Source organism: Molossus molossus, unplaced genomic scaffold (assembly GCF_014108415.1).
Source record: "Molossus molossus isolate mMolMol1 unplaced genomic scaffold, mMolMol1.p scaffold_m16_p_5, whole genome shotgun sequence".
Lineage (NCBI taxonomy): Eukaryota > Metazoa > Chordata > Mammalia > Chiroptera > Molossidae > Molossus > Molossus molossus.
Window position 1 is genome coordinate 83,898,283 of NW_023425388.1, and position 16,292 is coordinate 83,914,574.

The following is a 16,292-nucleotide window of genomic DNA, read 5'->3' on the forward strand; positions in this document are numbered from 1 at the left end:
AAACTCAGGGGAGGCCTGCATGGTGGACTTACAAACTCAGAGACCTAAAGTAACTACACAGGATGGTCTGAAGTTAAAACCTCTTAATTAAAAGCAGTTCATGATGGGTAGTGATGTCCTAAGCTGGTATCTTCCTTGACAAAGGTCAATCTTTATCTTAACTGAGTCTGTCTATTGTCTTTTTGCATCTAAGATAACAATACCTTTGAAAAATCAGGGTAATTTTCTTTTTCCTGACCCCTCAAGACACAATCCCTGGAAGGGAATTGATTTGGTGTAGAGAAATAGAAATGAAAAAAGCTACATTTGACTTTAAGTGACCACAGAACCACTCACTATTATTGCTATCATGTTAGCTGTTAACTCTTAACTAACCCATACCCACCAACGTAAAAGAAGCATGTGTCTATTTGTTTTACTTTTAATCCAATCCCAGAGATGTCCCCACTTTGCCTTCTCCCACCTCCCCAATCTATTACCAGTGGATTTCATGTAACCCCCTTACAGGTTCTCCTTTGATTCTGATATATAAAATAAGCTGCAAAAGTGCCCTTCTCCAGACCGTCTGAGACCTTGTTCCCCAGCATATGTTGTCAGCTTGGCTCAACCAAACTCATAAAAATTCTCTACAGGTTTGGGTGTTTCTTATAGCGACAAAATATTGTGCAGTAAACAAAAGCGTTGGAGACAGAAAAACAAGCTGCGATGTTGTGGCATGACAGAGTCAGAAAGACCACTAGAGAATTGAAGTCCAAAGAAGAGCCATTTATTAGCCAGCTGGCATCTGATTCCAAACACCCCTATGACAGAATCTTCAAAGATCAGCCTTGATTTGCTTTATTACATGCCTTTTATACCTTACAGCAAAAGTTTAATGATATAAGAAAATAGGATCTTCTTGATATAATGTCCAGGGCTACAACAATGCTGTATAGAATTAGTTTGCCTTGTGGATAACAGGAACACCCACGCCCACCCAGGCACATCCAGGAACACCCAGGCACACCCAGGTATTTCAAGGTACATTGTGTCACACTTAGCCCCAAGCTGCACAAACACAATGCAAGCCTAATTCCTTGAGACTGTGGGGAAGGTCGAGTCTCTGACTCAAGACCTCCAGGCTTTGTGGACTCTGTCAGACACGTAGCCGGCTGCCAACAATTTCTTGGTTCAGGGGAATTCCAATTTCCTGAGGTTATTTTGATCTCTGTCCTGTTGATTAAATTCTTTACAAAACAAGTTCAGCTAGAGGGCACACAGTGACTTTCCCAATCATCAATTATGGAGCTATAAACAAGTCAGCACAATAATTTACCAAACATCAATTATGGGATTATGAACATGTCAGCACAGTGAGACCTTGAACAAATTGCTTATCCCAAAAGGCTTGGTCTTTTCATTTTTAAACTAGAGATATTGAGTATCTTTTTCATCAGGTTAAGGTGAAGAAGAAACTGAATACATACTACCAGGTACAAGGTCTTTGATATAGGCTCATTTTATTCTTTAGCATAACCACAGTTAGTTTCTTTTAATTTCCTTTGTTTCACTTTCACTTTGGAAAGGTATTTTCCATGAGTGTAGAATTCTAGGACAGTTTATTTTTTCTAGTTCTGACGTGAGATGCCATTTTGATGTTTGTGGCTTACTTGCTTTTGTTGAGAAATTGAGCATCAGTGTTCCTGTGGCTATTTTGAAGATCATTGTAGTTTGTGTCAAAAAATTAGCTTTTTTGATTGTAATGTGAGTGCCTGACATTAAGGTTTTGATTGCTGAAGCATCCACTTCAAAGACATCCATTTGGAATAAACACATTGCCAGACACACAACTAGTTAAAGATCTAGGCCTCCCCACCCATTAAGTTCCCCTTTTGGGAAGCCCTGATTGACCTGATCACTGACCTTTTGAGGAACTCTGCTTTTCCTTTCCCACACTTTAATTTCAGTTCTCAAGTTTAAATTCACCAATATAGAGTGAACCCAGATAGCCCTAAGCACCCGAACTTCAACCCTAAGAAAGGCAAAACTCCAGGTCCAGGTTTTCTCTCTCTACTGGTGACTTTGCTGTGTGGCCATAGACATGCCTGTACCCTCCGGGACCTGTGAGTAACAAACCTTGTCTTTTCCAAGTTTCCTGATGGTTGCTGCTGCTCTGTGTCTTGCGGTCATAAGAACAAGGGTTGATTTGGCCACATCATTGACTCCAGGAAGGGCACTGTCTGTGTAGGACTGGCCCAGGCGAGTTTCAGGCATTCCTGGCCACTACATCACTATTGACAGGCTGAGACAGACCCAAAACAATTGTCCATCTTTCCCTCTAGCTTGTATTAATATTTTCTCTTTGACTTTGTTTGTTTTTTAACAATTTACTATACTACACCTGTATGTTGTGTTCTCTATATTTAATATGTATGGAGTTTATGGTTTCTGAATTTATGGCCTGATATTTTATAAAATTCAATCACTTGACCTTCAAATTTTGTCTCTATTTGCTCTCTCTCTCTCTCTTTTTGTAGTATTTCAGTTACATATATATTAAATATTTTACCATTTCCCATGTATCTCTTATGTTTCCTTTTTTAAAATATGCTTCTATTAACTTTTTAATTTTGGTTATTATATTTTTTTAGTTCTAGAATCTCCATTTGAAGAATTTTCCAAGCTTATGTGATTCTCCTTTTTTTTTTTTTTTTTTTCATTTGATTCCTGGTACAAATTAATATGCTATTTTAAAGTCTGTGTATAATAATTTCAATATCTGGATCTCCAGTGAGGATATTTGTATAATCTGTTTTCAGTATCATCTGTGATCTCATAAGAAATGATCTCATCTTCTGGTATGCCTAGTGATTTTTGATTGGCAGCTACACAATATATAGATAAATTGTAGAGATATTTTAAGACTCTAGACAATGTTATCTTCCGGAGAGAATTATTTTTGTTCAACAATTAGAAAAGGGGAACATTAATTTTAATTCAATCAAAGATTTAGTTGACTTGATGTCAGAGTTACAAGTTAAATCTGGATTGTTTGCCAAGTTCTCCTTCTCGATAGGCCTGAAATCCCAGGTTTGCCCACCAGCACTGTAAGACTGCTGGAAACTCTACTTAGTTTCTCAGTCTCTTGGCTTCTCCTTAAAAATAGACAAAGGGAGAAAATAGAGCCAGATTGGGCTCACTTCTCTGGACTTTCTGTTTTAGCCTAAGTTTCTCAGAAAAGAAATTCTAAGGTAAAGGTTAAATGCTAATTATTTACCTGAGATATCAAAAGTAAAGAAAAAGGAGGGACATAAAAGAAGAAGCAAATACAAGCTAGTGTGTTACTGCAGATGACTACTGCTTCATGAGAGACACTGCTCACTGTATAGAAACATCCTGTCTTGAAATAGTTTATTGGAAGGAGAAAAGGAGAGGAATGTATGCAAAAGCTCGCTCCTGACTTAAATTTTATTGGTCAAAATGTACCTTACAAGACATGAATGTCTATGCATTTCCAAATTTTTTAACTAACCTCTGCAGACCCACTAGGTTAACATCCCATATCCTGCAGCATGTTGCTTCATCTAACTCAGAACTGATAGAAATCAGATCCCTGATGGTTTGGGTAGGGCCTGGGGCCACAGCTGCAGGGGCTCTTACTACATCAGGCCCAGTTACATCTAGGCTGGAGACTAGCACTTACCTTGGGGGAGGCTCATGCAGCCTGCTAAGCTTACTGAGGAAATGGAGGAGAGCTCATGTCCATGGTAAGTGTGAGGATCTAAGAGATCTTAAATTTGAGGAGATTCCTAAACTTATCCAATGCGCCTTCTCCCAAGAATCTTGACCCCTCAAAGCCTTTGATGGCTCCAGAGTTCCCTAACATCTTCAAACTGACGGTTTTATGTATTGTCCAGCACTTCTAATTCTCGAGGGAAGGTGTGATCTATAACAAACTACTCCATGTTACTGGAAAAGAAAAGAAAAAACAAAAACAAACACTGCTATATTTTATTACATTACAGTATTGTATTACAGTAATATAAAAAGTTAACCCCATGTACCATGGACACCCAAACATAGCTAAAAACTAGTTGACTTTAGCTTTAGTAGGTGTTGGGTTCTCACCTACAGATATAAATTGCCCCTTAGATTGACTCTTCAAATGAGTTCAGCCAATATTTTCAATGTCTAGTTGCTGTTGATTTCTTCAGATTAGTCACTGACTATATTACTCATTTAATGGAAATTCCCATCTAGACTAAAGCACTAAAACACTAATACTGGGTGGGGCCATATAAAAAGGGCACAAAAGTTACCAATTACATCATTCCCAAGACAGTGGTTGTTACATATTTGCTATGTGTTCAATGCTAGGACAAGTCAATTCAGACTCATGATTATCTCTCCTTCCTTTTCCCAGCTACAAATCTATCTCTGGATTAACCCGCAGTCTGTGATTCAGCTCTTGGTAACATACTCCAAAAAATGCAAACTCTTCCCACCTGTGTTTCAACACATTACTTATCTACAGGAACCCTTAAGTTTTTAGCTTCTTCCAAGGTAGGCCAAAGATATTAGTACTTATAGAAGTTTGCAATTGTATCTCCTATATATTTTTGTGTAATATGAAACGAACTATTAGGAGCTCTAAACATATTTGCAAAGATTTTAGGACTGCATAGCTTATGAAAAACAAGGCAGGGAACTCTTGTAATAAGAATTAAAATTAAAGAAACTTTAAAATTAATGGTATTGTAAGGTTTCTAATACTCTGCTCAAAAAATTCCATGTTAATCATAATTGTTGAGTTTTACTTGGCACCATTGAGTGACAGGAGACATATTAATGATGGGTGATTACACTGAGCAAAAGAAAACAGAACAGCCTTCCATAAATGCCAGGTTAGTGAATGCTATTTGTTTTTATTATGCTGCAACATTTTTGTGTAAGATATGCCACAGCCAACAGTTTAGTCAAAATTGAGATAATCAGAAGCTAGTTGCATGCACTTTACTGATTCCCATAGTAGCACTCATTGTGGTGACACAAGGTTAAAGTATTTTCAGGAGTGTCAGTGGCAGGGTGTCCGGTAAGACAGGAAAACAATTATCCAGTAGCTCTTGAAAACCATCCTTTAGTTAGAGTGAGATCACACCATCCCAGCTGGTGTGACTCACTGTTTGAGCATCAACCCATGCACCAAGAGGTCCCAGTTTGATTCCCAGTCAGGGCATATGCCCAGGTTGTGGGCCAAACCCCCTGTGGGGGCCATGCAGGAGGCGGCCAATCAATGTGCTCTCTCATTGATGTCTCTATCTCTCACTCTTTCTCCCTTTCTCTCTCTCTAAAATTAATTTTAAAAAATTTAAAAATAATATTACACCAATGATTTATTATGTTAAGGTTCAATAGTTTGCCCTGGACCATGTGGCTCAGTTGGTTGAAGCATCTGAAACATCCTCCCGTACACAGGAGTGCGAGTTCGATCAGGTATAGGCGAGTATAGGAGGCAGCTCTCTCGAAAATAATCAATAAAAAACATGTCTTCAGGTGAGGATTTAAAAGCAAAAAAAAAATTCAATAGCTTACGATTTAAGATACCCTTCCCAATTTAAAGACATGAAAATCTTCAAAAGTGGAAAACTGAAGAAAAATGTAATTATAATTTAAAATGGCTTTCTTTTTAAAATAATTTAGTGTACATTCAGCGTTGGGTAGCAGAATACACTAATAGAAGTGGCTTAAAAAAATAAAGGTTTATTACTTGACCCCTGAAGTCTGGAGGAAATGTTTGCATGTTTGTTCAATAATTTCATCAGTTGCCGGAGTACAATGGCTCATATCTGCCTGCTGGCAGATGGCTCCCCTGTTCCAGGCACCGCATATAAATATGACAATACTGGGCCCCCCAGAATGGATGTTTCTGCCCCTGTGTCATTTATTAGAGATAAAACCCTTTCCCAGACTTATTTTCCACTGGCCAGAAATGAATCTCCTATCGGTGCCCCAGCTGCAAGGTGTTTTCCAAAGCAGCACCTGATATTCCCAGCCTATGTCATAGGAGCCAAACTCTGCCAACCAAGAAGAGGGGGTACAGGGTTGCAGCCAACACACTCCCTCTTGCATGTTGGTTGATGTCCTTCCAAATGTTTCTTTCTTACAAAGGTCTTGTCTGCATTGTTGATATCATACTGCATAGGCATTTTTTGTAACCTGCCTTTATATTTAATATTTTACCATAAGCATTTGTTCCATAATAATGGTCTTTGGAAATTATATTTAAAATTGTGACATAATATTCCATGCAAAACAAACAAACAAACAAAAAACCCCAGCATCATAATTTACTTAAGTTGGAACAAGCACCATTCCTTTCATTTATGAACTTTCTACTAAGTAGTAAGCATTACATGCCGGAGGCTTTACACAGGCACCGCTAAACCACCGGTTCTCAACCTGGGGGTCGAACGACCCTTTCACAGGGGTCACCTAAGACATAACAGTAGCAAAATTACAGTTATAAAGTAGCAACAAAAATAATTTTATGGTTCAGGATCACCACAACATGAGGGACTGTATTAAAGGGACACAGCATTAGGACAGTTCAGAACCAGAGTCTAAACCTTCGAACAATGCTGCAAAGTAGCATGACATTTATTAAACATTTGTGTGTGTGTGTGTGTGTGTGTGTGTGTGTGTGTTGGGGGAGTTGAAAACCAAATGAATGGGCCAATTTATAAATGTAAATGAGCTAAATTTACTATTGAGCAAAACCAACCAACCAAAATAAAACAAAAACCTGAATTCATGCAGGTATCATGACTGCGAAGCTATAATGGACATTCAGCTCTATTTATTTGGAATTGAAGCTATAGTTTGTGATCTTCCTTTTTAGCAAAACTTCAGCAGTTTTTCAATTTGCAACAGTAGCTTCATTGAGCTTACTCTGCCATGCTACTTTTCATAATTCTTGATCCTAACTCTTGGTGTGGGTGGTTCCATTACTCTGACACTTTGTTCTTCATAATTCTTTATCAGTACTTCCTACAGTTGCCCTTGACTGTATATCTAGCAGATACAATTAGTCACAGTCTTCAACATTTCTTAGTAAGATTAAAATACGTTCAGTTTCTCATAGCACCAACAGTAGTCCATTAGCCAACAGGAACTATATACATAGTACTTTCTACAGTAGGCTGGTCCATATTCTCAAACAAGTGACAACCAGTCTTTTTGCTCTGAAGACATTAGGAAGGCCATACACTATCTATAGATGTCAGCAGTTAACTACAATACATGAATAAAAAAGGGAAAAAAAATAAGAGAGAACCAGCTCAAAACAGTCCTATCCTGATTAACAAGATACGGAGTTGTTTTTTTGAAACAACAGACCAAAACCTCAAGTCATGCAGCCAAAGCATGCACAGAGGAGAGAACTTGGATGCCCACTATGACTGGAACAAAAGTTTTGAGCCCACACAAACACAGAAACAAAGGACAGGGACAGAACCAGAACTTAAACACCAGAACCCTTTCAAAAATAAAGGGTCCACTGCCTGGAAAGGTCCCGTGCTGACGCCCCTCACCATACATGACCCAGCTCCAAGGTCCTCCAGTTGAAATTTGCCCCACTAGCCCTTGCACATACCTGTTCCCCTATACCCTTAAAACCCCGCCCCAAACCCTGGGTCGGGGAGTTTGGGCTTTTGAGCATTCGCTTCCGTTCTCCTGGATGGTGCCATTCAGAATGAAATACCTAATCTTTCTGCACTGCAATTCTCGTGTCTAGCGTTTTGCTCTGCTAATGCCGGGTGGATGAACTCTTTCTTGTCTATAACCAGAAAAAAGCAGGGAAAGAAGAAAGAAAGAAATGTATATACAAGGCAAAGGAAGAAAAACGTGGACAGAGCTGTAATAATTGTCAATTCTGCTGTGGCAGAATAAATTCTACAGCAGGCTAGAGAACAGCACAGAGTGTTTCTGGCCAGCCAACAGGGCTAGCCGGGCCTGAGCCAGAGCCTCCTGCTGCGGAGGATGGTTTCGCCATCGTTTACCTTCTCCGAGGGCACGCCCTCCTCCTGCTCCCCTCCGGGGACTGGGGCTCTCGATTACAAAAACTCCCTGTTCAGTTTCAGGCACTGTGGGCCCCGGCTATGTTATTTCTTACCCCCTTCAAGGGCTTTCCCAGATACCATCTTCTTTCCAAGTCGAGCCCTCAGCTCTTGGCGCTCACCCCACTCCGCGCCGTTCCTGCCCAGGCTGCGAGCGGCTCCGGGAGAAAGGGGACCCGAGCAGGTTCCCTCTGGACCTCACACAGCCGAGCCAGATCGGAAATGATGCTGGCGCTTTCCTTGAGAGGCTAGACGCTGAGGGGTGCTGACAATCTGGCGGATGGGGAATCGGGCCCTTGGAGAACAGGGGACACCCACAGAGCCCCCAGCCACCCTGCTTTGCCTTCTGGCCTAGTTAACAGGGCTGCTTTAGGGTCAGTGAACCAGAAAGTCCTCCTCCGTCTGCCTGGGCAGACCGAGGTAATTTTAGATTCAGCTCTGTGGTTCTTTGGCCTACCTGATACAGGCCTCTGGAAGGGAGAAGGGAATTCATAAATTCCCTTTTAGTTTGAGTTTTGTGACTAACCAAGATAGAAGTGGTGAGTAAAAAAACATATTCTGGCAACTAAGTGAAAATGCTAATAACGCCTGTACAAATAAACAATAAGAAAACTGCAGTGGACATTCCTATTCCTAGTACAAGCTCTCTTGTCACTTTACAAATGATCAAGAATATTATTGAGCCCTGGTCAGGTGGCTCAGGTGGTTGGAGCATCATCCCATACACCAAAATGTTGCAAGTTCAATTCCCTGTCAGGGCACATCCCTAAATTGTGGGTTTAAACCCAGACAGGGCATGTGTGGGAGGCGACCAATCAATGTTACTCACATCAATGTTTTTTGTTTCTTTCTCTCCCTTCCACTCTCCCTAAAAAGCAATAAAAACATATCCTCAGGCGAGGATTAAAAAAAGAAGATTATTGGCCCTGGCCGGTTTGGCTTAGCAGTTAGAGCATCAGCCTGTGGACTGAAGAGCCACAGGTTTGATTCCTGGTCAAGGGCACATACCTGGGTTGCAAGTTCAATCCCCAACCTGTTCAGGGTTGTTTGGGAGGCAACCAATTGATGTATCTCTCTCACGTTGGTGTTTCTTTCTCTCTCTCTCTCTCTCTCTCTCTCTCTCTCTCCCTCCTTCCCACTCTATCTAAAAATTAATGGAAAAATATCCTCAGATGAGGATTACCCAAAAAATAAGCAAATTAATTTTTAAAAGATTATTGAATTATCAATTTATGTGCATTATCATTATGATGTGTGGTTAGTATACAAAATAAATATTAGTATTTTATTTTATATATTTTATTTTACAATAGATTGCAAAAATATCTACAAATTGTATCTGTGTCCTTTACAATTCAACTTTGCAGTTACTCCCAGGAAGAGGTAAAGTCTATTCTTCTATTCCTTGAATCTGGACTTGACCATGTGGAAAAGGGATAGTAGAAATAATTACACAAACAGACTTAAAATGTGGTTTTACATTAGGACTTGCTCCCTTGATGCTCTTTGGAACCCGGCAGCCACTGCCATGTAGGTGTGCCTGAGTTAGCCTGCTGGGTGATGCTATGTGGCCAGAACTCACATGGAAGCCACCTAACTGCCAGCTAGTGACCTGGGCCATGCACTGCCCGCTGACCAGGAAAGCATAAGTAAGACCACCTGAGACCAACAGAAAAGCAGTGCAGCTGGGTGCAATCAGAATGCCAACCCTCAGGATCAAGAGCTGTCCAATAAATGATTGTTGTTTAAAGCAACTACGTTTCCGAGTGATTGGTTACATGACAAAAACTAACTGATGTAGAAATTAGTACCTACAAGTAGGGTGCTGTTGTAACAAAAACCTAAAACACATGGCCTTGGGTCTCTAAAGGGGGCAGAGACTGCGAGAACATTAAACAACCAGTAGCACAACTAGAGGGTGAGCAACTATTAGTGGTGGCTAGGGAAAAAAGTAAGGACATTTCTATAGCAGGCCAGAGAAGTGGAAACATGTATCATGTAGTTAAAAACAATTGGCGAAATGGTTGCCTGCAGTAACTTGGAAGCCCAAAATTATATATATTTCTAATGAATTTACGGACCTTGCAAGATGATTTCCTGACAAAATGTTGAAAGCATTAATTGGTTTCATTTAGCTGACTAGGAAGAAAGAAAAGAGGTAAAGAAGGAATTTAGAGCCTGGCTGTGTGGCTCAGGATTGAGCATGGTCCCATGGAGAGGTCCTGCCTCAGTTCCTGGTCAGGGCACATACCTGGGTTGTGGGTTCAGCCCCCAGTAGGGGATGTGCAGGAGGCAGCTCTCTCACATCAATGTTTCTCTCTCTCTCTCTTCCTTCCTCTCTCTCTAAAAAATCAATAAGGACAGAGTTATTTATTTATTTATTTAATCAGTCAATGCAGTTTATTATTTCACACAAAGTTAGAGATCAAGACCACAGTGCTATTAAACACCTCCCAGCCACCACCACCCCAAATAAACCCACCCCGACCCTGCTATATAAAACAGAACAGAACACAACAAAATACCACAGTGAGGCTTAGCTGGGAACAAAAAATAGCTCCAACAAAAACAAGACAAACACAAGACACAACAGCTTGCACATCTGTATGAAAATCACCATGGTCCACAGGAAAGCGTCACTGCAGGTCAATAAGGAGACCATGAACCCAGGGCGCTTGCAGGTTCAGGATGGTTGCTACTTCTGGCCACACCCTCTGCACTCTGCTGCAGGAACAGGGGAGGGGGTGTTCTGAGGGCCCAGCTGGACCCCTCGTCCACTCTGGAAGTTCAGGCATTGGCTGGATGTGCTTTTAGTTGGGAAGATGCCGAAGACTCTTTCCTTGCCAGAGAGAGGTGTTATAACCCAGTGATTCTCCATCCCCTAGAAGAAGGAACTTGTCCTATCCTTAAAACTGAGTTGTTTTTGCAAGAAAATTCTTGAAGAGGAAGGTATGCATCAGCCATGACCATAAGCGTATTGACCATGAGCTTAACTAATCAGGAGATGCCAGACGGGGCAATAAGACATTCAAGGCTGGGGTCTAGTAAATGTTAAGAAATATAAAATAAACAACTGATGCAGCTGCTAACTGCTAATATCCGCTTCTGTACACGTAGCTTGCTTGCTCTGCTAAACTCTTGAGTAACCCCTGTCCTGTATAAGCAACCCTCCCCCTGAGCTCGGGGCTGCAGTTCTCCTCTGAGTAGGTTGGCTGCAGTCCCTGCACAGGTAATAAAGCTCCTAATATTCAAAATTACTTTGTGTCCGAGTGAGGTTGGTTCTCCTGGGTTACAACAAGAGGGACGTGGCAGGGACAGGGAGGAGCTGACAGCTCCCCATGCCCAAGGAAAGGAAGCCAGCCAAGAGATTTTCCCTCGTGCTTTAAGATGGCAGAGAGCCAACGGTGACCTCGCTCCAGGAAGCTGAGTGTGAGACCCCATCGGATGATCGGTGCCTGGGAGAGGACACTGGGCTGGGGCTTCCCACTGGGAACCTCCACGGAGTCAAGTCTTGAGCCCTGATGCCAGCCCGCCGGCGGAGCCCCGGTGTCTGTGACGGCTCTGGTCTTCAGCTTTCCGGGACAGCAGCTCCTGCAGCTCCTCAAGCAGCTCAGTGTTGAGTAGGAACGCAGTCTGGCCTCTTCCATGACCTTCTGCCTGACCTCGGGGGTCATCTCCGGGAAGTTCACGCAGAGCGGCACAGCTGCTGGAACTTGGTGGCACTGGCGGTGTTGGGGAAGGTGAAGAAGGCCAGGCCCTCTCTGGAGCTGGGCAGGTCTAGGGCAGCGATGTAGGCATGGGCCACCAGCAGCTCGGGCTTCCTGCGCCCACCTCTTGGAGTCGCTGCATATAGTGCCGGGTGGCCTGCGTGGAGGGGATGATGTGCTGCCAGCGGCCCGAACCAGAAGGTCAGGTCCTGCTCCAGGGCAGGCGCGCGGTGCAGCTCTTCCTGGCGGTAGAGAGGGGTGTAGGCTGGCTTCTCCCTGTATCGCTCAATCTCCTCCTCCGGGGCCTTACAGACGTGCAACAGGGAGGCTATCGCCAGCTTAAAGCCTTCCCAAGTCACCTGGCCCTTCTGAAAGTTCCTCGTGAACTCGGCATTCTCTGCCTGGGTGTGCAGCTCCTTGGTGGCATCCTTCAGAGCCTCTGGCAAATCCTGGGGCATGCTGTCGGGACGCGCTGTCGGACGCTCCGTCTGGCCTGCGCTAGGCTGCTCCGTGCTGGCTCCGCACTGCAGACGGTGGAAGGAGGCGGAGAGTGACTCAAAAACGTATTTGAAAACAAAAACTGCTTTTCACCCCTAATCCTGTAGCCAGTAAAAATCCTCCCAAAAGCCTGAGGCCAGAGATCATATCAAGGTGTGACTATTAAAATTGTATTTTATTAAGGAATTTGAAAGACTTAAGATGATATCTGGTAGATCTTCTCAACTACAGAAGGGGGGGGGGGGGGGCAAGAATTTTAAGGATGTTATCCCACAACACCCAGGCAGGCACACAAAATGTTTTCTTACAAGAATTGTAGGTGTGGTTTTTCTCAAACCAAGAAGACTCAAGTCAGACTCATAAGGAAACCAGGAGTTTTAAGAGAGTTGTTAAATCACCGCATACTTGGACTGAAGAAACAGAGATTGCTCAAATTACAAAACAGCCTCTGAAACCCTCTGAAGCAATCCGAGAAAGATACTTAGCTCGAAATTGGGTCTTCTGAGGAACAACCTCAGAAGATTGAACCAAGAGCTCAGAAGGCAGAGCTAAGGCCTTGGAGCAGGGACATGAAATTAGACCTAATCAAGAAATAGTTCCTGCCCTGAGATGAGGAGACCTGGCAACAGATATCTAAATGTTATTGGAACTGTTATAGACCAGTGGCTATTGTGTGTTTCATGTTCTTCCCCTTTCTGACGGCAATGTTCACTGTACTGATCCTGACCGTGCCTCATCATTGCATATTATTAGTATGTTGGACGAAGATCATTAGTGTTTTTCAGTTCATAGGTCTCTAGAACAAGAAGAGCCTATCTGAGAAGACTCAACTGATCTGATTTAGATCACAAGATCCCACACTGTCATAATTAGATGAGATTTGGGGGGTCTGACATATGGAAGGAATGGTAATTATTTTGTCCATAGGATAGGCTGTACCAGATTGCAAAATTGACTATAATGTTTTGTAGTTTCTTCCATGGAGAGATGTCTGTTTCTCCACCACTGAATTTAGACTGGTCTTGTGACTTATTTCACCATTGGTGTGTAGCAGAAGTGATGTACCAATTCCAGGCCTAGACCACTTTTGCTTTCTGTGATTGTGTCAGTCAAACCATACGTGAACATCCATGGACTAACTGCTGCATGATGAGAGGTTTGTGGCCCGGTCAGGCTTGTCACTCCAGCCAACAGCCAACCAACAGAGAAGCAGATCAACCTAACTGATTTTTTTTTTTTTTTTAGCTACTCAGAGACATGTGAGTGAGCTAAATGAGCCAGTTGAGAAAGCACCCAATTGATCCCAGCCCAAATTGTTGATGGAAGAATTGTGAAATCAATGAATGGTTGTTATTTTATGCACAAAATAGGACCCAGGAAAAGTTGTCAGTAGCAATAGGTAAGTGATAGAGACACCCAAATGTCACAGAGCTATTTACTGATGATATTTCATCCATTCTCCTTTGGTCTTTGATTCTTCCTCTGCCATAAATCCACACAGCAGTGGATCTGTTTGGGGCACTGTAGTCTGTGCCAGGATACTATTTGTCTGTCTGCACCAATTCAGTACTATGCTATCTCATGTAGCATGATAACTGATGGGGCAAGTGTCCTGTGACACATCGTTTCTTTCTTCAGGAGAGTCTTGGCTATTCTTGACCTTTTGTTTAACTCTGAAAATTTTTAATGAGTTAGTCAGGTACAATAGGGGAAAATAACACACTTTGTTGGGATTTTTAATTGAATTTTTATTAAATCTATACATACATTTGGAAGAATGGACTTATTTTTATATTGACTCTCCCTATCCATAAACATTTCTCCATTGTTTAAATGTTCTCTGATTTCTTCTAATACCTATTTATAATTTCCTACATAAATATTTTGCATATATTTTTTAGATTTATTCATAAGTATTTTATATTTTTATTATTACTATAAATTGAAATATTTAATTTCCCCAACTGATTGTATAAAAATACAAATGACCGTATCAAAATACAAATGACAAAGAGTCTGTTCATATTTGTCTGTTAATGTTTAAATTTTTCTATTTGACAATAATCTAGAGATTATTTTTCATTATAAGTTTACAAGTCAGAAGCAGACTGAGTGAGGGGAAAGGAGTAGCTACTTGGATAAGAGTTTGTTGTTTCAATATGACACCTGCAGGAAATAGAGGTAAATTATTCTTAGACCAGACCAAGCTTTTATTTTCTAAGAGCAACTGTAGATCTCCTGGCACAATAGAACACTCAAACACTTGCTATAGTTTTTTTTTGTTTAAAAAAACATTTTTTTTTCTTTATTGATCTTGGAGAGAGAGGAAGGGGGAGAGAGAGAGAGAGAGGGAGAGAAACATCGACTAGAGAGATCATTGATTAGCTGCCTTCTTCATGCCTCTCACTGGGGATTTGGCCCACAACCTGGGCATGTGCCCTGACTGGGAATCAACCCAGTGACCTCTTGGTGCATGGGTCAACACTCAACCACTGAACCACACTGGCCAGGCAAACACTTGCTATCTTAAATGTCCGAATCAATAAAACCAATTTAAGCTTTATGAAAGAAAGGCTAACATATTATTGTGGCACGACAGAGTCAAAGAAAGACCACTAGGGAATTGAAGTTCAAATAAGAGCCGTTTATTAGCTGGCTGGCGTCTGATTCCAAACACTCCTGTGATTGGCCGGCCAGCATCTGATTCCCAACACCCCTGTGACAGTCTTCGGAGATCAGCCTCGATATGCTTTATTACATGCCTTTTATACCTTACAGCAAAAGTTTATAATATAAGAAACTAGGATCTTCTAGATATAATGCCCAGGGCTACAATAATGCTGTAAAGAATTAGTTTGCCTTATGGATAACAGAAACACCCAGGAACTCCCAGGCACACCCAGGTTTTTCAAGGTACATTGGGTCACACTTAGCCCTGAGCTGCACAAACACAATGTAAGCCTAATTCCTTAAGATTGTGGGGGAGGTCGAGTCAACTCTCTGACTCAAGACCTCCAGGCTCCGTGGATTCTGTCAGACATGTAGCCAGCTCCCAACAATTTCTTGGCTCAGGGAGTATTCCAATTTACTGAGGTTAAATTGATTAAATTCTTTACAAAACAGGTTCAGCTGGAGGGCACACAGTGACTTTCCCAATCATCAATTATGGAGCTATAAACAAGTTAGCACAATAATTTACCAATCATCAATTATGGGGTTATGAACATGTTAGCACAATATATTTAATGTTTCTTTGAGACGGCAAGGTAACTAAAGTATCCATAAAAGCCAACATCAAAGTTAAGTGGGAAACCTAAGAGAGAAGCAAGACCCAAAGCCAGCATTTGTCTGATAGTGTCTCCAGATCCCTAGTGGCTTTGAGTTTCTGTTTTCATGACCATGCAGGGAAGGGGGGGTGCTGCTACACCCCCAACCTACTAGACCCTGAACTTGATCTCTGTCACCAAAATTAGTCTTTATCGAAGGGACCTTTCCAGAGCATTTCAGTATAGGATTGCAGAGGGACATTATGGCTGTGGAGAGGCTAGAGTAATTTTATAATAAATGTTAAGATAAAACACATACTCAATCTACTCAGGAGTTTAACAGACTCTTACTTATTGAGTTGAATTTAATCAAAGGAAAAGCATCATCTGCCTCTGGGAAAGGCAGGGCAAGCTCCCTTAACAATGGCATTTATGAAAACGAAAGAGCTGAGTCACTGTGAACCTGCAGCATGAGAATGACTTCCACCAATCTACAGTATTCAGAATCCCATAAATAGATATCTGTGCCCTTGTTTGCAATCAGTTCCTTCCTTGTCTTTCAGATGCTCTGATCCTTTGCCTGGAGTGAAAGAAGTGATTTTTATAAGTGAAGTAGATGATTCCAAATTCATGGCATTCAATGTGTGAATCATGAGGGTTATTTGGGGAACATTTTACTGGTAGGAAATGCAATAAACTTAAGTTCACAGAGTAAGAGCTCAGAACTC

At 41.7% G+C, this 16,292-nt stretch overlaps 1 pseudogene; it reads right to left on the reverse strand.

Annotated features, from left to right (window-relative positions):
• LOC118616991 overlaps positions 1-16,292 on the reverse strand; it is a 34,594-nt pseudogene that overhangs the window by 5,674 nt on the left and 12,628 nt on the right.